Source organism: Haemaphysalis longicornis, unplaced genomic scaffold (assembly GCF_048455015.1).
Source record: "Haemaphysalis longicornis isolate Haplotype H1 unplaced genomic scaffold, Haemaphysalis longicornis Haplotype H1 scaffold_9, whole genome shotgun sequence".
Classification (NCBI taxonomy): Eukaryota; Metazoa; Arthropoda; class Arachnida; order Ixodida; family Ixodidae; genus Haemaphysalis; species Haemaphysalis longicornis.
The window spans coordinates 111,052,541-111,074,975 of NW_027526460.1; the positions used below are offsets into that span (position 1 = coordinate 111,052,541).

Here is a 22,435-nt window from a genome sequence, read left to right on the forward strand (position 1 = left end):
TGGCGAATATGAATCTCCCGTACCCCGATCATCATGGCTAAACGGGTAGCCTAGTCGACTGAGGTCTTCGCAACCTCACATCAACCTGGAAGGCTTCGCTATTTTCATGACAGTCCGAAGACCCTGGAAATGCAGACGGACACGCTGAACAACTTCGTCTCCATTTAATGGCCCCGTGAAGCTCGCCCACAATCCTGTATAGATTCGTCTAAAGTTGGCGTTGTGCGGCAATAAACACGATTCCCCGACGTCTCGACGTGAGTATGCAGAGCAAACAACGTAGCAAAGTTCTCCAAGCGCAGATAAGAATACCCATGAGGGTGCAGGGTCAACAGTGTTACCTCACACGTCTTAAAATGTTAACGACGTTCAAAAGTGACAAAGGACATCATGAAGTTAACTTTCCTAAAGCTCCCTGGCAAATACTGCACTGCGCCCAATTCCGAGGGTTCCATTCTAAAGAAGTCCCCGCTCTCGGCAATAGTAGAGCTACGGTGGTTACGCCACAACCATCATCCAATTGTGCTCGGATACATTCAGCTGGAGTTGGTTTCCACTGCCGTTAGACTAGCGAGTCACTTCCGCAGTGCCCAATTCGTGCAAGAAGCTTTATGCCGCGTCCGCTGGACCGAGGACGGCAAAAGGAAACAGATCACGCGTTCGCACAATGAAACGATGATTCACAAACAGCTCGGAACGGGGGAACACGAATCTCGCCAAACGGAGCAAACACCGAGACACGTGCGTGGAAGTCGCATGACACTTGAACACGTCAACGCTGCTAACGGGAACGAGAGAACCGGCGCTTTTAGGGGAACAATGCTGCAAAACAGGTGGAGAAAATGTTCTGGTAAGTACGCCGCGGCAAAGGTTTCTTTTCCTCCCCAGATGAAAGGCGGCGCCGCAGCGTATATTCAAACCGAAACGACAGCTGTTCGACTAAGGGCTTAAATAAGATAGCATGCAAGAAATACAATGACCCATGCTTTATCCACGACATGCCGTTTTTCGCGACGGTATGTACTCGGCGTTTCCAAGAATTGCTGGGACCCGATACGTCGTCGACAATGCGAGCTTTTATTAAGCGCTTCGTAAATTACGAAGCTAGATCCAATCGAGCCAAGCCGATACTTGGTGAAAGCCGAATTCAATACTCACAAAACGAAGGGGAGATGGGCGTAGTACTGTACATAATTGCCCCTCTCTGCGTTTACGTTGTTATGCTCACGTTAAACATCCCCTGGTGGTCAAAGTTAATCGGGAGCCCTCCTCCAATACGGCGTGTCCCTTCTCTTGCGTTGCGTCGGCGCGTTATACCCTGCAATCAATCAATCTTCACGTTGTTATCAGTAACGGAAAGCTGTTTCGACACGCCGGAAAACGTTCGAGATCACCCGCCCTTTATTTCTGTCTACTTGCGTCAGTATTTAGTATTCGCGACAGCTCGAACTTCAGATCCGACCTTTAACTTACCGATCGAAGTACACATGACGTCCGCTGTAATTGGCGTCACGAGCAGTATTTGGACCATTTAGGCCTGACTGAAAGTCCAACAAGCCCTTGGCTGCACCCGATTAAACCTGTAGCACGGATACACAAAGATATCCAAAGCAATACCCACCTCACTTTTCGCCCATTCCAGAAGCCGTGTACGTCCAAGCAGCGAACGCTGAGCGCGTGCCACAACACACGCTGCACACGCAAAAAGGTCGTCGCACTGTCTTCAGCGAACGAAACTAGCGGTAACTCCGACTATCCGGCACACCACATGAGACACGGTAGCAAGCTCCCGCGCAGCAGGTCCGGTCAGACGCGACGGAGGAACTCCGGAGCCCACGGCGTGCGCGACACACACAAGAAGACACGACACGCCCGACCGACACGCGAACGCAGAATAGAGGGAAAGAGGGGGGCACTTGGTTCCCGAAGACCTCCCTCCTCGGCGAGGTAGAGGGACCAAGTTAAAAAGCGGAGCAGGGCAGGAAAAAACACGAACGTGTCCGCGCAGTAGGAGGGTCGGCGGCGAACGACCGCTATCCAAAGGCGGCGCCGACGACGACGGTGCAGAAGCGAGAAGAAAAAAAAAAGTTACGAAAGTTCACAGCTGCGAAACTCGGGGGCAACAACAATTGTACGTTCAGGGGCGGCACACGAAGGAAGAAGGACGAAGAGATGGGGAACGCGCCAAGAAGTAACAACAAAATGAAGCCGCGGAGACGATTGTTCGCGGGCAGCGACAAACACCGCTGACGGTCGCGCGGCGCTAGCAGCAGCAGAGAGCCGCAGACGATCGCAGCAGCAGACGATCGCAGACGACGTTGCTGTCGTCTGCTGCCCGCTCGCTCGCCAGCGCTTCTGCCGCGGCAGGGGTGCTTCTGCTTGCGTCGCGGAAAAAGAGAGGCAGTGCGTTCGAAGCGGCGCCTACGGCTACTCCGAGGACCGCACCTGCCGCCGGTGCAGGGTTGGTGCGAGCATGCCGGCCTCGCCCATGCCAGCTGCCGTAGCCACACGAGCGTACACTCGTGCCACTTCCGACAGCCCGCGACGAACGTGGTTACGTGCGTGGCCGAGTAGGGCTGCGGTGCGCGACGCTCCTCCTCCGAACAGCAACAACAACAACAACAACAACAATGGGGGACCCACCACGCGTGCTGTGGGTGACCGCGTTCGGGGAGTTCTTTTTTACCGCAAGGCCGTGCGGTGGTGCTTCGAAGACGGCCGCGGCGGGCACCGATGATGGAGGCCCCTCGGAAAAAAAAAAAAGTGAATGTTTTCCCTTTCGCGGAACGCTCAAAGACGTCGAGGTCAAGATGGATGCGGTAGTCACGCTCGCGATGGAGCCGAGGAAAATAAATTGCGTGGAAATGACAACGCACGCGTCGCGCGAAAGTGGGAGGGCGCGACAAAAATAGCGGAATGCTTGTTTCGACCAGCCCGCAATGCTTGGCAGAGGTCAGTGCCTTTCGAGGGAAGAAACGTCAAATATAACGGCAGAGAGCGCCGAATCGACAATAGGACCTCCACATCCGCGACGTACCGAATCCTTCATCAGGTTTTTACCACTCCATCGGGTTATTACCAACACTTCTAAAGCGAATAGCCGTCCAGTCGGCAAAGTTAACAGCAGTGCACGGTATGCGAAGCCCTCGCCGGTAACGACTCATTCATTCATTCCACAAGGAACGAACCAAGCGCCTTCAATAGATGCATCAGGACAACACAATGAGTATATTGATGTAGCCGCGGTGGTTCAGTGGCTAGGGCGTTGTGCTGCCGAGCCCAAGGACGCGGGTTAGACTCCCGGCCACGGCGGCCGCTTTTCTGATGGCGGCCAAAAACGAAAACGCCCGTGTGATCGAGATTAAGAGCACATTAAAGATCTCCAGGTGGTCAAAATTAGTCCGGAGCCCTCCACTACGGCACGCCTCATCGCCTGCGTTGCGTCCGCGCATTAAAACCTAAAAAAATTAATTCTGACTACCTGGGGACCTTTACCGTGCGCCAAAATCTCGACACACAGGCTCCTTCAAGTTTTATTCAAGACAACGTTACGAACACCACCTTGGAGGGCACGGCTAAGCAAGCCATGGAGTTGCCTGACGGAGGCCATGCCACCCTTAGCAGCAGACGGCTGCGGCAAAATAATGCGAGTACAGGGGAAAAAAGTACAATGAAAGCAAAAGGTAAACAAAAAAAAACATACGCGTAGGCATACACTAATGCAACAGGTCATGATTACAATTTTCTACGACGCTGTTTACATTCATGAGACAAAACGGAAACAATAACTGCGAAATGACAGAAAATTTCAAATACAAACATTTGAGCGGCGCATTTTATTACAACAAAATAGCAAATTTGTGAGTATAGGTTCAACAACAGGTTTACATCAAGCCGATAGCGAAGGGGAGATTCTTAATAGATTCCTTGAATTTAGACTGCGTTGTTGCAAACATTACCATTTCTAATACCACGGGGTGTTGGCTTAATACATCTTGTTTACGGGCGTTTTCGCTTTATCCCTCGATCTGAAAAGCGGCAGCCGCGGCCAGGAATCGAACTCGCGTCCTAGGGCTCAGCAGCACAACGACTTAGCCACTGAGCCGCTGCAGCTGGTTGCTACGGCAGAAGCCCTTGAGCTACATGTAAAACTATAGTCAGCGTGGGCATCCGCTCAGACTCGCAGGCAGCCATTAAAGCGCACGGCGAATGCCGAAATACCCTTCACACTGAAGCGTATTGTGTTCAGTTCAAATCGGCCCGAACCTTACGAAGGCTTCCGTAGAAAGAGTTTCAATTGCAGGCAATCATATTCGCAATCTCCCCACTATCCCAAACATGTAGTCATTTCGCCTGTAGTAGACCCTGAGCTATAGCCCCGTAGAAGCCCAGCAGACCCTACGGCATCTCCGATAAGCAAGATTATTGGGGCCAACAGACATTGCGCCGTTACGGCATACGCCTATGAACTAAACGGGTACTCTCCGGCGCTACCGACAGTTCTCAGACCTCTCATTAAAAGAACGATCGAACGTTGTGATTCGCAAGCCCACATCGTGCGGCCCCCGAGCAACCGCTCATGGGCTCTGGGACTGCCCACGCAAGGACACACGGTGATTGGGCTACGGTGATTGGGCTACGACTTGGTGTAACACTGTCGTGCTATAAGGCTCCCAGGAACAACACAGCTGACGGAAAGCAGTCGCAAGCAATGCGTGCAAAACGTCCACACATCCGGCGGCCCCTCAGCATATATCCCATGCCAAGATAACGGCGCGCCTCCTCGCCAGCGCGTTAAACCTCGTAATAAATTCAATCAATCAAATTCCACTCAGGCGTGCAGTACTATACTGGAATATGGTCCACACGCTATGTACACGGTACACACCCACTGCACATCAATACGGAATTACGAAATTTCGGCGTAATACGATATTTCATGGCTGATAACGAACAGGGCTGAAGAAGGCTCCAGCCGCCAGCAGGACGCAGCCGCATCTCAGCGACACATGGCGAGCCGAAATGCGATTCGGGTTAATTCTTTTGGAAGACCACCATAGCTCGTTTACCGTTCAGCAAACAACGAGGACGCCAGTTCTTCCATAATTCGCCTCGGTCCCAAATACATGTCCGCAGCGGCAGTTGGAATGGCTTGGCTAAGCGGACCCGTAAGCCACCGCGGCACGCGCAAACATGTAGGTTATCGCAAATTCCGATCCTCCACGGTAAGGTGTAGCTCGTGCAACCATAAGGTGCTGTCCACCAGATTAACCGAGGAAGCCTCCGTGGCTCGCGCTCTCACAGGAAGCCCTTCTCAACCGCAATTTTTATCCATCTTACGTTCGGCTGCACCGGTGGATTAAAGGGATATAGGGCAGACGAATAGCACGGCCGTCATGCGTGGTTGGCCCGCCAGGACACCATAACATTCGCCTGGCATTGAAAGCCTTACTGTCTTTTTTTTTTTTTCAAATGTTTTGCCTTAAAACCGATTTCTTGCAAGAAATTTCCAGCCCCGCCCTCTCTCTCTCTCTAACACACAGCGACATGCCAGCACAGCATTTCCGCCTAAGACTGGCTTTACCAGCGTTTGAAAAACTGGCTAGCCGCGCAGACTGCAATGCGCACGAGACAACTAGGCAACGCTTGTACTGTACTGCACCCGTTTTGTAATTGGACGGCCCGTCCGTTCACGCCATCACTCTCCCGCAAAAGCACTCGTTTACCCTTTCCGGCTTGTGCGAATGTTCGTACAGTCGTTTTCGCGGGGACCGCCTCGTGCTCGCGCGACATCATTGTATGTTTTTAAACATACAATTGTTTTAAAAACTTTTTTTTATTTCTCCACTGAATTCATTGTTATCTGCTTTTTTCCGTGCGCAGAATAGGCGACCGGGTTTACGCTGGCTAACCTCCCTGATTCTCCCATTTTATTCCTCCCTTCTCAATGAACTTGCGCTACCTAAACTTGGGTAGCTGAGAAGCGTAAGCGCCTTCGTCGTTGCAAACACTCGCAGTCTCTCTTAGAAAGCAAAATGCATACTCTATAGATTGTCTTTCAGAAACGTGGTCGACAGACAGCCCTGGCCCCTCACCCGCACTTATCATGCACCAGGTGTTCTCTGAGGCGGAACCACCCGGCGCCTCAGCACGGGACCTCTCCACTCGAGACGTGAAAAACGGTAATTAATGATCGCACGTGGACGCCAGTAGACCCCCCGCACCGAGATAGAACACCGGAAGTGAACCTGCGGTACCACGATGCCAGCGCAAGGTGAGAAAACGGGAAACGCGACTCTTGGAACGAACTGGACTTCAGTGTTGCCGACCGAACGGGAGGAAGATCGGGCTGACTCAAAGCCGCAGTGCGTGAAGTGGGGGTGGCGGAGAAACTTTGTGGCGCTCAAAAACAGAGGAAGGGCAGAGAAAGAAGGCGAGTCATCGTCGGTCCTTTCCCGTCAGATGACGGCAGCATCTTCGGCCAGGTGGACGAGAGTCTGTTGAACGGGTGGTTCGAAGCTTGGCAGCATTAAAAAGCTGTCTGCGCGATACGCGTCTGAACCACGACCGGCTATATTTTGCCGGTCGTGGTCTGAACTCGTCCACCAACCAACACATTTTAAGGATGACGAGGCATATCGGCAATATTGACGAGGCATATCGGCTGCAGCCCCGACATCTTTACGAGAGACGCCAGGCCGTAAATATGCATGCACTCGCAGTATGAGTACACTGCACAAGTACGCAGTATACATTATCAGGCACAGAGTGCTTACACAGCGTTTAAATCTGCTTGCCTAGAGCTAAGGTCTGATTAGCTTTATTTAGCGTGAAAAGTAAAACTTCATTATCTCCTAAGTGCTTGATTGGCAAATCAAGTCATTGCGGCTTGGATCCCGACCGCGGCGGCCGTTTTTCTTGGGGGAAATACGAAAACGTTCGTGTGTAGGGACGCCGGAGCACGTTAAACATACCCCGGTGGTACAAATTAAATTGCCGTCCGCAACGGTGCGCCTCATTGCCCACGTGCCAAGGCAGGTTGGTCGTCCATTTTGCGGCATTCGAAACAAACGCACTGCCACAGCCTCGTTTACTTTCATGAGTAGGATTTCTACATTTAGGACCCCCCCCCCCCTCCCCATTTTTTTTGTTTATTTTCCCTCATAACAAATGTGTCATGCCCTGTCTCCAATGAATTTCTCCAAAAGAATGTTTTTGGTAGCGCGTAGCCATCGCAAGCGCAAGCAAACATTTCTTTTTCGGACATTTTTTGAAGCGTGAGGTACGCCCTGACGACTCTGGCTCATAAGCCCACGAGCACAACAGCCCGAGGTCGCCTTAGCAACTGCGCGTTCGGTCGCATTCGCGATTGCGCGCCATCCGAGCAATGCTATAGATGCACAAAGCACCGGCATCCGGTGGGGCTCGGAACCCGCGCGCGCGCGAGCAATCGGGCAACTTGAGCGCGCGGACACGGGACGGCAGTCCAGCCTGTAGAGGTCGCCTTACTTAGCCGCATCCGGCAATATTCGCCGACTTGCGTCTCGCCGGCGTCCGCCTGCCATTGTTTCTTTTTTCCTGACGGCGCAGCAGCAGACACGCAGTGCCCGAGAAGGCTTGTATGCCGAGCCCTCGCCGTATAGGCAGCAGCGCCGGGGTGGGAACGATCGGTCGGTTAGTTGGACGCCTGGAATGTCGCGGGCTATACTTATACAGGCCCGTCGCCAGAACCACGCATGCGTGGCCGCCTCTCGCAAATTGCTGGCGTGATAGCGGTGACAACGGGGGGAAACGTGCAATATACGCTCGAGGCCTCACAGCAGGTAGTTTTACATGCGAAGTCGCGCAGCTCTCCCTCTCTCTCTCTATTGCTAAGGTCCTAAACCTTGCGTCGTGTTTGTCTACGTTAATCGATCAACACTTGTAACACATTCAACCTTCGTGCGATGCGAGATAACGTACTACTTCGGTGAAGGTGTACAGGTATGCGCCAAACCACACCGTGTTTAATGTACTCCTGCTACGAATACATCGCGAAATAAGTAATATTAATGATGGGAAAACGTAACTTACATAAATGACTGTCTCTACTTCAACGTTTAACTCTTGTCGCGTAAATCACGCCCCTTCAGGCATTCCGGTACCCATAGGCGTGCGCAGAGTTCTCGATTAGGGGGGGGGGGGGCAAAGTCTTACCGCTGCGCCCCCCGCCCCCTTACAGCAACTCCCGACCTCTTCCCACTGAAGGCCTAGCGGTCCGAATGCAGTGCAAAGAGAGATGGTTATAAAATTTTTATTCCAATGCGATGGAATTGCAACACATACAAAACATTTCTGAGCAGAAATTTTTTACTTTAATGTGTTACATTGGCAAAATATGGGCCAATTTGGCGCCCCCCTTCAGATGATTAGGGGGGGGCGGCCACCCCCCCTGCCCCTCCTGTGCGCACGCCTATGCCGGTACCGACGAGGTTAATGAAGCGGCGTCAAACACACCAAAGCAAGGCGTACAGCATGTCCGTTATGGTGGTTGATTACTAAAAAGTAACGCATCAACTGCACTACAAGGGAGACGACCAAATTCAGTACAGGTACACTACAGTACCTAGCTGCACTTAAAACCCATATGAAGGAAAAATAAGAATCGCACTGTTTCGCTTACCTCAAACAACTTCGTAATCCGTAAGGTTTCGCCGTATAGCACTTTTCAGTCAATGGCCGCCCAAAAGGCCTCCCTCGTATGTCACTCACTGGGAGGCCAGCAGCCGACTTTCTCCCCAGATCAAACCGGACGCGAGCAGCATTCCGCAGTAGCGCCGGGCGGGTAACGTGCTTCGCGTACCTTTAGAATGACAGACAGTGCAGTCGTTTCACTCCGAAACGAAACGAGAAGGCAACGCGGCGACGTCCTCGCGGGACCGAAGTTCACAAGCTTGACTGCATCGATCACCGTGCTGCGGATTTCTTTCCACTCCCTCGTGCAACCCAGCAATCCTGAACAGTGTTCGGCCGCACATCAGCCATCGTGGTCGACTCCACAAAACAGCGCAGGCCGGCGCGCAAAAACACTTCCTCTAAGTTGAGCGACAGGCCGCGCACATCCAGGCGTGGCGAACGGAGAAGAAACGTCGAGTGGCCGGGCAACAGCGCATTGAACAGCGTCCAAGCAGAACGCAATCTCGGCAAACACAAAGTAGGAAGACACAGCCGATAGAGATTGAAAGTGGACGATGCGGCGGCGAGCTGGCAGCGACCGGCGGCCAGGTGACTCACGCGGGGACTATCTCCGCATGTACACCCAGAACGCCCCTCGGCTTCCTCAGGGCGATAATGGGAACGCACAAACAACGGGGGGCTGTAACGGTTGAGGCTAATCCACGAACTGCACCAATCCCGGGAGAGCGCCGAAGCAGCGTCTACGTCCACGACGCGTGGCAGGAGCAGGATGCAGCTTCGACGACGGCCGGCAGAATGCTCGGCCGCTCGGACGACGCGCCGAGTCCGCCGCTCCTCCCCTCTCTGTACTGCACTCGGGGAACACCACCACCGCCGCAAGCCATCCGTCACGTCAGCCCTGGAGACGCTCTCCTTCTGGGTGTCCCAACTAGCGCGATGGCAAACCCCCCGCACCACCACCAAGCCCGAAATCCTCTCTCTGTCCCTTTAAGCCCGGTCATCCGGGCAACGCTGAGTTGATGCAGCCCCACGGGGACTCGGGAGGAACTCGGTCGATGCGAGCGAAGAAGTAAAGCGGAAGAGGAACGAAATAACGTTAGGGTTGAACTAGGGCGCGCCTGGACGCTTCCTCGGCGAGGACGCGGCCGCGGACAACGGTAATGAAGCCTTCTAATCGGGTAGGCGTTGGCTGGGGCGATGGCTACTAATTCCGCTGCGTGCTTGTTGGCGGCCCGGGAAAGAGCAAGAAAGCAACCGGTTTGTCCGCAACCGGGCAGCAGTGGTGGGAAGAGTGATATCGCGAAAGCGTTTTCGCTGCTATGAAGAGAGGCGCCACGCGCGCCGGACCCCGCGGCAGCAGCGGCGTGTCTGGCGTGCGTCGACATTCTTGGGAGGCACCGGGGGGAGAGTGAGAGCTGGGCTGGGAATCTCACTTTTCTTGTGCTCTACCTCTTTCTTCAGGTAGACTCACCTGGACGCCCGACTGTGCCCAACGATTTGTTCCATGCATTAGAGATAAGGACGAACTGCTGTGTAAATGTGAAAGTGTAAAACGGACCATCCGGCAAGAAAGCAGGCGTCGGCGTCTGTAACAGCGAAACGGCTCCTTGGGAAGTGTTCCATAGCACGAGCCGTTCCATAGCGCGAGTCGCCAGTACCGAGTGGTGGCCGTCCATGTACACGGCAGACGCAGTAAGAAACTTAGAACGGTATCAAGAGGGAGCGAGAGAGATCGAACTTTATTTAAAGCGGCCCATGTCCGGGCTGCCGAAATTGGGGTTCTGGTGGGCTTGGAATGCATTCAGGTGGGTTTTCCGCAGGTGTCAGGGCCCCGCACGTGGGCCATGTGCCGGGCGAGGCGAGGCCAAGGGATGGAGCGAAGATCAGGCGGAGGAGCGTCCCAGCTTTCACATGAGTATGGAATGTGGGATTGTAAAAGGTGTGGATGAAGAAAGTGAGGCGATCGCCTGGAGCGAGGACAAGTCCAGTAAGTGTATAGGCACCATAGGCACCACGCACCTGACAGTGGGGTGTGCCAGCTTGGGTCATTATGTAGTGAAGAATTAGGTCGCGAACAGACGAGCAGCGAAATTCACCATCGTCGTCAAATGCCTCATTACAAGGCGGTGGGAGCGATCAGAGGCGCAACGCGTAGGAGACAGACCGAAGCCATTCGAAAGCGCTACGGCGGAAGCTGATCGCGAGGAAAATCGTCTCAAGCGGCAATATCGCAAAGCCCTTCGACGACTCGAGACGGAAGCGAATTCGCAGACGAAGTGCTTAGGTGTCCTCGGAGCAAATCTGCATATCAAACGCGAAGGAATCACGTTAGTGACGATCCGGATGACCATCCCTGCTTCAAATGACTGGCCCACTGAATTGTGATTTTGCGACTAACTGGTGGAGACTGTCATTTGATCTGCGATCGAAGTGCACTCTTTTTCTTTTTCTGAGCATGTGCGCGGCCGAACGTTTTTCTTCCGGCGTGGTTTAACGGTTGCGCCAAGGCAGTGGGAAACTGTGCCAACACAGCTAAATCTTTCTAGTGCTCTCTTTACTCCCTCTTCAAGACGTACGCTGATACGATGTCCGCCATCTTCGGACCAGCTTGACGCTATATGTGCGGGTAATCAGTCTAAGAGCTAACAACGACTTATCTCTATCACGCCGCACCAGCGGAACTTGCCCACAGCAGCAATTCTTATCAACGAGGAACAATGTCCGTTACGTAGAGACGCTGCAATGCTTTGCTCGAAGTGGCAGGTGTGGCAAACAGCGACACGGCGTGCGGAGACAAGATAAGAACCGGACGCTCATTGTCTCGTGCTTTAGGGATATTTTTAAAGGCTCAGCGATATGCGTGGAAACGCAAATTTGCTTTGGAAGAGGACGGAGAAACCGACATGCGAATCAGCGGCAAAAACTCCACGAGCAGAAATAACTTTCGGTTCGGCCAAGGAGCGCTGCTCTCTTTAAATTCATCTCCAGTGTTCACAGCGACATCCCTGGAGTAGAGTTGCAACAGTTGAATTGCAACTGTAGGAAGTGCGGTATTATCTTTGTTTTTCTGTTCCCTACAGCCTCCGTGGACCTTATTCATACCCCCAAGGGCCACTAAAGAGGCTTCGCAGAAAATGTGACCTACCAACACTTTGTAAATTCAAGTTCGTCATCCAAGGTTACACCGAACGACTCGGGAAGCTACTTCACTTTACAAGTGGCACAAGCCACCCCCGCCCTGGTGGCTCAATGTAGCGCAGTGCTGCTCAACCGACAGAGGCAAATTCGATCCCAGCCGCGCTGGCCGCTTGTCTGGACGAGGCGAAAAGCAAAAACGCCTCTGTGTCGAGATTTCGGCGCACGTTAAAGATTCCCAGGTGGACAACATTAATCCGGAGCCCTCCACTACGGCGCGTCTCATAGCCCAGACGTAGCTTCGGCGCGTTGGAGACGAAGTTAGTCGTCTACAATTTTATGATGATGATGATGTTTGGATGTTTATGGCACAAGGCCAACTAGGGCAAAGAGCACCAAGAAAGAGTTTTGATGAATAGGTGCCTATTAAAATTGGTTAGAGTGAACACGAATAATGAAATAAAGACGATGAGGACGGCTGGTGTACTGGGCCAGGAGAGGTTAAACCAAGAGCGGTCAAAAGATAAACAAGGTGGCTGGTGTATAGAACCAGGGGTAAAACTATGGGTGGTATGAGATGAGCTGTAAGAAGAGAACCTCTGACGGAAACTTAAAGGTGCGCTGAACAGAAAACGTGGCATCGTCTCCTAAAAAGTGTGACGGATGTAATGAGATGTGTTGTCTGTAAAGAGTGCCAAAACAGTAGTTATATATGAGAGGTGAAAACGTAAACACTAAAATCAGTCAGCAAGAACAAAAGTAAGATCAGAAAAAGACAATGAACATGGCTGGTGTATAGGGCCAGGGAGTAATTATGCGTGGTATGAAATTAGGCCCCTGCACGCTCCCTGCACGAGCGTTCGGAGTAACAATTTAAAATTGTCTACAATTTTAAATTGCTGCTCTGAACGCTCGTGCAGGGACAGTTTAGGAGCAGTATGGGATCTAGTAATAGTTTGACTGCAGGAAGAGCATGGCCTAAATTGTAAGCCAATGACGAGACGAAAGAAACAAATCACGGAGAACGTTCTTGCCGTATCGCTGCCCCATACAGCGACGGTGAGAGAAAAAGAAGGGGAGGTAAAGAGGGCGTAAGGAGCTGACCTGCTTTAGACCGGAGAACACGCGGAAGGTATTGGCACATACGCGTGGCCGCTCCGTAAGAGGAGCACAAGGTCCGCCAACGAAGACGGATGTAAACGATGCAGGGCGGTATCGAGGAAGTACACTCACCAGCGGCACCGCTCGACTCGCCCTTGCTGTAACATGGCGGTCATGGACACACCACTTTCCTATGCGTGTTGTGTATGCACAGCCTTGTTCGGAAGACCCCAGGACGTGCCGAAAGTGCCTAATCCACGCACAATTCAAATAGGAAGCTTAACCGATTACCTTATATCTACCGGGCAAGGAAAAAGTCCAGATACGGGCATATAACAGATAAGAGAACCATAAATTAAGATTAACAGAACACAATAGAACGGATGTCATCCATTGTCAACGAAATGAATGCCACGGACAAGCGGTCAGGCGTCTCTGATCGCTTGTTAGATTATTCTAGTGGAAATGAAAACGGTGTTGCAAGAGAAGGAGAAACGGGAGGGGGAGGGAATGCGGATACAAATTTTGCCAATGACTGCCTCAACCGCATAAGGCTAATATTCACCGACTCACTCTGCTTCCGTATCTACAGCCTGAGGCAGTTTAACTGTCACCTGCTTATTCTTCCCTAACGCTTATTATAACCGCCAAGGCTGCAAAACAAAACCCCAATTGGCTTCACCCGATCAGTACGAAGATCTAAAAGAGAAGTCCGGAGGCTGGTGCCGGCCACGCGCCAGCCGAAGGACACGGCCACAACTCGCGCGATATATCTACCTTGGGACGCGCAGGTCAATGCACGCGGACTTTAGAAGGCTTCTTCCTCGAAGCCTCACAAGTGGCCCACGCCCACCCTTAATCCATCCACGGCACCACGCCTAAGTTTCACCCGCGGCGACGCCGAATATATGTTGCGCCTCTCTCAAAAACAAAAACAAAAAAAAGAAGCCGGGCTTTCTTGATTTATAAAGCTGTGGGAGTTGTAGGGCTGCAGCACGAGACAACGCGAGGAAAGAAAAAAAAAAGAAAGTTCTTCCGAACCAAGCCCTTCATTGATTCACTTACTATTAATGGAAAGGCCCGCTATAGCCTAATACGAGGAATACACAGCGAGATCGGAGAAGACGCTTGGGAAGTTCTAGCAGGACCGGCCACCCAGCCGGGCGGCGTAGACGGCAACGCCCTTCGGTTACCGATGGCGCCGCTTTATTAGGCTTCACAAGGAACGGTTCACTTCCACAACCAATGCTACAGGCGGGATTTTCGGGCGCTCAAGCTGCCTCGCAATGCGAACGCCAAAGTGGCCGCTCTTTCTCTCGTACGAGACGACGAACATGCCGTAACAATGCTGCGCAGACTACCCCAGCAGTGTAGCGCGAGCAGTGTAGCGCCTTGTATCTGCACAAAAAGTGGCGAAGTTAATATTTTTAATCGCTATAATAGTGAAACGAAGATTTGTTTTTTGTAAACATACAAAAAAGCAGAATAAGACGAAACGAAAAGTCGCCCAATTTGGCTATTGATAGCCAAATCTGGCAACGACATGCTGTCGGAAGAAAGAGCAAAAATACAAAAATTTGCAAAAAAAGAAACTGCTAATGCAGTAACGACATCGAACAAGTCTATGCAACCCAGCGCCCTCACGCGATTGAATCAAAAACAACAAATGAACTAAGCCACATTTGTAGTGTCGGCCGAATTATTGATTAATTGATTGCAGGGTTTAACGCGCCGACGCAACGCAGGCGATGAGGCGCGCCGTAGTGGAGGGCTCCGGATTAATTTTGACCACCTGGGGATCTTTATCGTGCGCCGAAATCTCGTACACACGGGCGTTTTTGCTTTTCGCCTCCATCAGAAAAGCGGCCGCCGCGGCCGGGAATCGAACCCGCGACCTCGTGCTCAGCAGCGCAACGCCTTAGCCACTGAGCCACCGCGGCGGGTGTCGGCCGAATTATATACGATAACCGCCGCTCTAAAGCGTGGAATGGAAGCAAAGCGTGTTTCTTCAATAAAGTTGCTCTCTCTCTCTCTCTCTCTCTCTCTCTCTCTCTCTCTCTCTCTCTCTCTCTCTCTCTCTCTCTCTCTCTCTCTCTCTCTCTCTCTCATTCACTCCCTCCCTCCCTCACTAGGACGAGGTGTACACAAAATATAGAGAGAAAAATGACACGTGGCGAAAGCAAAGAGATTGGGAAACTCCGGTGTCAGGGCAGGTCATGGTCACAGTTAAAGGGACCCTACAACACTTTTTTCAACTTTTTTGTTTTTTAAATCTTAAATTCTTGCAGAACATAGTCACCCAACACACTCGGTACTTACATTAGGGGGTCGCTAGTACCTCTGCCAAAAATTACTGCTCTATGCCCATCAGATAACTTGGACACTCGCTCAAAAAATTTCTCTTTCTTTCCCGGTCTTGACGTTCTTCGACGGCTCGAATTACGCCACTAAGGCCATGTAGCGGCTGTTGGCCAGTTTTCCTTTAATTGCTGAAACGAACGCTTTTCGATAGCAACTTAAAAAAAAGGCACGAAAACAAAGCAGAAATGGAAGGCGTATACTGGTGCGATGAGCAAATCACGCCGTGCCGCTCCGTGCTGGCGATGACAATAGCTTTCGAAGTGCTTCCATACGCGGAGGAAAGACTGAAAGCGCTTATCGAAAGTGTTGCAGGGTCCCTTTAACCATGGGCCACCACTTGCACGCTCAAAAGGCACTTAAGCAGAGCGCTTCTAAAAAAAGTAATGCAACTCAGTTGTGGGAAACGAAATATGCGTATGGACAAGGCCGAACCTCGAATTGAACCATTTGACAACAAACGTTGTTACCACCCATCGCTGTTAATCAACTCGCGCGGAAATTTGTTACGTTCGCAATCATGTAGGGCAAGCGAAGGTACATACCAGCAGCCGACTCCCCGTTGTCATTTGACGGCTGTGCACTTCAGCCTCCGTCGTATATACTTCCTCACAAGTCGCTATTCGGCGAGTTTCCAATATCGCGCGCAAAATCACAACGGAGAGACACGCACAGTACTAAAGCGCACTCGTTTCTTTTCCCCACGACGACTTATACGCTCAGACAGCGCACATTGTTTTGTTTTGTTCTTCTCCAAGTCCACAACCCCAAATTCACGTGCAAGGAGTCGAGTTTCCGCAAACAAGAACCGGCCTAAAACTGACTCGACACAACTCAAGTGGACGGCTAACGACGAGAGTAAACGAGCGGAGCAGCACAGCGTGCGATCAGCGCCTTCGCCCAACCGAACCGGTCTCGAGAACCAATCAGCGCGAGGCACACAGCCGTGACAGATTCGACACGCCGCGTCGGTGTTGCGACGTCTTGAGATTTGCTTGAACGCGTTGTGGACCACTAGGCCGTGCGGTAACTCCCGTACTTTGAGCCCTTGGGCGCGCATCTTTGCGGGGACGCGGAAGAGGAGGAGGAGGAGAAGGGAAGAGGCGGATGAGGTAATAACAATTAGGAAGCAGCTCACGGAGCGCCGTGCGAGAGACAAAGGACGCGCCTGTCACGAGGAGGAGCCACGAGCGGCAGCTGCTGCGGCCCCGTCGGAGCGCCGGAATCGTGACGTGACCCCATCATCGTTACGGGTGTACACTTCGACTACCACCACTACACGCACCCTCCGCTCCGTATCCCTGTTGTAAAAGGGCGCGCACACCTGCCCCGCACCATGGGAGTTTCTGGTTCACACGGCGCAACCTTGGCTCCCCTTGCAAAGCAACGAACGTCCGTCGCGGCCTTCGAACGCTGCACGAACTGCTTTGCATGATGTTCGGATTCGAAAAGGCGGCGTTGTGTGTCCCGATCAAAAGCATCGGTCGTGCTAAGTTTCAGGCGTGGCTTGAGTCGTAAACTTTCTCCTCTATATGCGGTAGACTTCTGAAGGGGTATTTCTCAGCGTGTATATTTAACATCATTTTCTGCTTCTTCGCATTTATTTTAACCCTGCAGCAAAGCTTTCAAGGTACGGCTCTTGATGCATGTCCTGTAAGCTCTGGCTGGGCTGACTTAACATGACGATGTGATCCTCAAATCTCAACTGGACCAAGCATTCTACTCCTGATGTCTCAATTCTCAGCATGTGTATTTCTTAAACACCCCATTTAGACACGCTGTAGAGAATTCCAGAATGTCCCTCCCTCCCTCCCTCCCTCCCTCCCTCCTCTTCGCGCCTCTCTCTCTCTCTCTCTCTCTCTCTCTCTCTCTCTCTCTCTCTCTCTCTCTCTCTCTCTCTCTCTCTCTCTCTCTCTCTCTCTCTCTCTCTCTCTCTCTCTCAGGAAGTGTGTAAGGTAGAGTGGAGAGGCTGGCTCCAACGAGCAGAGGCAAACATCGGAGTAATAAAAAAGGTGCAGTGACTGCCTCAATAAACCACAAGGTAAAACAAATGACGTTTAGAAATGACAGCCCTAGAAAGAGAGAGAGAGAAGGCTCTTTATTGAAAAAAGCAGAGACGCCATGTGCGGTCAGTAAACAAGCATATTCTACGTAACAATGTACAGTGTATACACCTACAGAGAGCAATAGGGAACATTTCGTACTCTACTCACGAAGGGGTACACAGTTCCCGTACATTCACGACTCATAATGTCCAATAAGAGACCCCAGCCGCAGAGAATTCACGACACGCTCCATCGCCTCGTCGACAAATGTCCGAGCCCGCGTCCAGCCGAAGAGCCCAAGCAGGAAAACCGGTCCCGCAGTGACCTCCGCGTACGCAGGCATCGAAATGCAGACGAGCAAGTCTCGATTTCACGCACAACCAAGCGATTCCCACTCAATTTGGCTCCGCGTCGCTTCTGCGTGCGCGCGTTCCTCAACCGGTTCCACGACGACCGAAATAGCCAGCGGACACTTCGAATCGGGTCCGGCGAGGTTTACCGAGACTCTTCAAAAGCGCCGTTTAATTTTATAACGAGCGCGCTGGCGTACAAAAAGGCAACTAAAGCGGACAGGTGGGCGAGTGGGTTGCTAACTAGGGAATTCATCGTACAAAGGACATCGTACACAAGGACAAAGCTACAGAAAGTGAGACGAAACAGACCAGCCGTGTGTTTCGTCTCTCCTATAGCTCTGTTCATGTGATAATATTCGCAGGAAGCGGGTTCGATTCCCGGCTGCGGCGGCCACTTTTCTGATGGAGACGAAAAGCAAAAACGGCCATGTGTACGAGATTTCGACGCACGTTAAAGATCCCCAGGTGGTCAAAATTAATCCGGAGCCCTCCACTACGGCGCGCCTCACCACCTGCGTTGCGTCGGCGCGTTAAACACTACAATCAATCAATCAATCAATCAATCAATCAATCAATCAATCAATCAATCAATCAATCAATCAATCAATCAATCAATCAATAAATAAATCAATCAATCAATCAATCGATCAATCAATCGATCAATCAATCGATCAATCAATCGATCAATCAATCGGTGATAATATTCGCTAGTACGATGAATACTTTAGATACAAAAAGGCAAAGTATCGTGGATCATAAGCTGCTGCTAATTTGTTTTAGAAAGCATCGAACTAGGGCTCTTGGATTATCAGTCATGTACTCACTCTCCTCGCCACCTGTTTCTGTTCGAAAGGCCAGCAAAGCATCTACGATCTGGTAAGCGCGTGCTTACCACACGTCAGCGTCGACAAGCTTCTAAAAAACTGGAAGAATTTCAGAATTTTCCCGGCAGTTGTTCCCAAAACGATGTCACACAAAACCAAAAGTTAAGACTTAGACCACTGCCACAAACGGTTCTAAACGTTACACAAACATCAATAGCGAGATATACGGGAGTAGCGCGGCTTGCGGTGAAAGAACTGTGCAAGCAGGCGAGAAGGCGTTTGTGTGTGCATGCACTTTTTCAGCAGATAACGACCGCACTACGGCTACATAACCTATACGACATATTGTCAGCTCACGATATGCCCGTCACGACTCCCAATAGCACCGCTAGAAAACTGTCGTATTTTAAGAAATACTGCGAACTAACCTCGCGCACATATCCAAGGCAGGCACAAGGCAATTCGCCCACGAGCAAGATTTAAACCACACTTGAGCGGTTGTTAAACCAGCAAGCCGGCTTCTCCGCCACAACTTAAGGTCGGTACAGTGCCAACACGTGATGAGGCAAGTGTATGCGTGGATTATGCATGTATGCATAAGCCCCGCACACACACCAAACCACAAATCTCGCGAAATTCAGCGAGCGCGGAACGGCGATAAGTACCTCAAATCCGCAATAGGCGAGCTTCCACGTATCAACGGGGCGCTTTGCGCACAAGCTAACTTCCAGGCCGCTTAGTGAGAAGAAGCTGACTTGCAGGCACAGAGCTTCCATGCAGGACAAGTTGACGTGCATACGCGCAGTCTTGCAGGAAGACCAACTTTCAAGGAAGCAGTCTTACGAAGAAAAGACTGCGTGCAGAGGACTCAACAACAAAAGGCATATTGAATAGAAACCAGAAAGCTGCCGCCAACTTTCAGGAAAGGTATCTTGCAGGAAGGCTAACTGCCAAGAAATGTGACTTAAGGGAGATGCTCCCTGTTAGAAGCCAAGCTGAGCCAGAAACCTCAATTGCAGCGAGATTCCTAGAAAGGTAACTTTTGAGATATGCTTGCTTTAAAAGTAGTTTGACTAGTTAGAAATTTTATTTAGATGAGAAGCTGGATTTGCAATAAAATGTTCGCTGATTTTGATTTGTATTCGTAATACTGGTACCACTTCAGTGTCTGTCGTACTAGTGGTATTCCAGTAGTAGCACGTGTGCTTTAATGGCGCAACGGTGCATGAGAACTATGAGCGCCGACACTGTTCTAAAATCTTTCAGAGTGCAGTACTTGCGCCTAAACTGTGAGTGTACAAATATGACACGCTTAAAGGTGCTAATATTTGGTTGTACAGGGCGCCCCTGATCTAAAATGCAAAAAAAAAAAAAAAAAACCTTCCAGGCGGGGTTGGCTGGAACACAAAGAACTTGCAGGAAAAGCTCACTCACAAACCACCGCGAGTTGAACAAAAGCCGACTTACAGCCCACGCTTCACCGGAGCCTTAGCCGAAATTGCTGATCGTTTCTTCGGTACCCCAACACACCACGCGGCTCCAAGGCTGTGAAAACCTCAACAGAAGCAAGTTTGTTCCAGCACGCGCAAAGTTTTAATTCAACCACATGTTCGCCCACGCAACAAAACCCATTTACCGCCGTAATTACATACGATTTACAAACGACACACGTGTCTAAGACCAAACTTGAATCCAACACGACAAACATACCAAGCAGGGCTCCGCCACAACCGGCGACCTTACTGTACACCTCCGCTGCAAACGTACTGTTTTCTATTGTTAAGACCGAGCTGAGCAGTTTTAGCATTTAAACGAAACTACAAAACTGCGTTGGCCAGTCCAAGCATCCCACGAAGCCGTGACCTGCACAGAACTCCTCCTCGTTAAGACCGGCGACTATCACGCGGAGCAAACAAGGAGGGTGAAGGGGGAGCATACGTCATCCCGCAGTGGAAACGAGAACAGCACACACGGAACAATTCCCGAGGCTGCCGCATACCCCCCGATGAACGATCAAATAAGAGGGGCCAAAGAAGCGGGGGGCCCTCCCCGACAGAACTGGGGTGCACGAGCGTGGCTTTCTTCCCGCGTCTGCCGCGCGCGAAAGACCATCTGCGGTCTCGTTAGCCGCGGCTGGCAACAATGGGCCGCCAGCTGGGAAGAGATTCCGTGCCGCGGTTCATGGCAGCGCGGAGAAGGCAACACGTAGCTCCTCTCCGCACACACCGCGTAATAATACAAAAGGACCCGATCTCTCCACCGCGGGGTGCACACAGCGGAAAGGGCAAAGTTACAGGAAAAGGCGTAGAGTGGGCTGGATGCCTGGAAGAGGGGACGCAAGGTCGCCGCTATCAAAAACGTAGAAATGTCGGCCGCATTGCAACTTCCACCTGCGGGAGCTTCCATAATTGACGACGCCTTTGTTCGCGGCGACAACTTGGCGCTGCTATCATCAGTCCGGATCTGGGGCAGGGACTGCGAAACTAGAGAAGCGTGTCGAGCCGGCGGACCTCTTGGCGACGCTTTCCAAAAATAGAGAGAGACAGCAGGGGTGAAGGTAGAGAAGAGAGAGATAAATTACATTGCTGCCGCAGTAACCTCGAAGCAGTGTGTTCGTGCGCCATTCTCCGTTCTGGATCTCCTTCGTTACGGACACCTGCCGCGCAGTCTGCGGGATCATTTGTAAACTGTGGATACGAACCGGAAAGCACTCTCCCCTTTTTCACTGTGCAGAGGTCAGACGTTGGCCCACCCGTACATCGTGACCTTATGTGCTGGTTAACCCATTCTCAAATTGGGGTCCGCGAAACTATTTCGTGTCACCCGAACAACCCTCAATTAAACCGCCTCCCTTTTTACTTCGGCCAAATTTTGAAGCAATAATGATGATGATGAATTAACTCTTACTGTAGACAGAGGTAAGCTAAGGGACCTCCTATACGCCCATTGTGCCGCGATAGGACGCCGCCGTCACAGTCCGGTAAACCAGCATACCTTGATCTTCGCCAAGGACGCGGGTTCGATACCCGGCCGCGGCGCCCGCTTTTCTGATGGAGGCGCAAAGCAAAAACGCCCGTGTGTTCGAGATTTCGGCGCACGTTAAAGATCCCCAGGTGGTCAAAATTAATCCGGAGCCCTCCACTACGGCGCGCCTCATCGCCTGCGTTGCGTCGGCGCGTTAAACCCTACAATCAATCAAGCTTGATCTTAGCGGTCGGTGCTAGTCACTGGGCACGAGAAAGGGCATCAGTAAGATTAGTAGTGGTGGTGGGGAGTGTGGGCATTCTATGAAAAGGTGGAAAGTCTCTAAAGGGGTATTAAATGGTCGACAAATGTGATGGTGGAGTGTACGCGCAATGTGGTGGACACGTGTTCAGTTGTAGTAGTATGCTCCGCCGGGTATGTATGTACTCGCGAGTGAGTAAGGGAGGGGCGTAGTGGAGGATATTTGTAGCGGGAATGCTTGTGGTAGGTGAGGGTGGTTTCAGTGATGGTCAGTGGGTCGGTGGTGACGCCATCTACGGTTGATGATTAGGATGTTAGGCATGCCCAGTAGTGTATCTCACGTGCTGCCCCATGAGCTCCTTCAACAACAAAAATTCCGAGGGTAATCAGACATTTCTTACGATGTAATTAATGCGAATGCATAAGCGTCCGATTGGCGAACGTATCATCTCAATACGAAGCCTTAGGGTACAACTGCCGAAAGCGTTCTTTCATTGTTATCACTACCCTTTTCTTTTTGCGCCTTTTGCGCCTTCTCTCCGTTACAGTGGGTGGAGCTGCTCACCAGCTTTGCCTCTTACCCAGCGACGACTGGGGGCAACGGCACGGCTGGTCAGCTAAATCCGAGGTATCCAAGATTAGCATCATTGAATAAAGGCTTATCTTGTGGATCTATCCCGGACTAAAGGAGCCTCCCACCGGGCGGGCGCCCTTAATC

At 51.5% G+C, this 22,435-nt stretch overlaps 1 protein-coding gene across 3 annotated transcripts in view; it reads right to left on the reverse strand.

Annotated features, from left to right (window-relative positions):
- The window catches only part of LOC144152875 (uncharacterized), a 38,438-nt gene extending 28,803 nt beyond the window's left edge, over window positions 1-9,635 (reverse strand). Inside the window, exon 1 of one of the 3 annotated variants that reach the window (XM_077684392.1) lies at window positions 8,843-9,635. The gene's annotated coding sequence lies outside the window, so the exon portion shown is untranslated. Of the gene's footprint in view, window positions 1-1,621; window positions 2,346-8,662 lie in introns of those variants that run through there. The other 2 variants (XM_077684390.1, XM_077684391.1) reach the window with 2 other exon arrangements.
- Window positions 9,636-22,435: the final 12,800 nt, after the last annotated feature.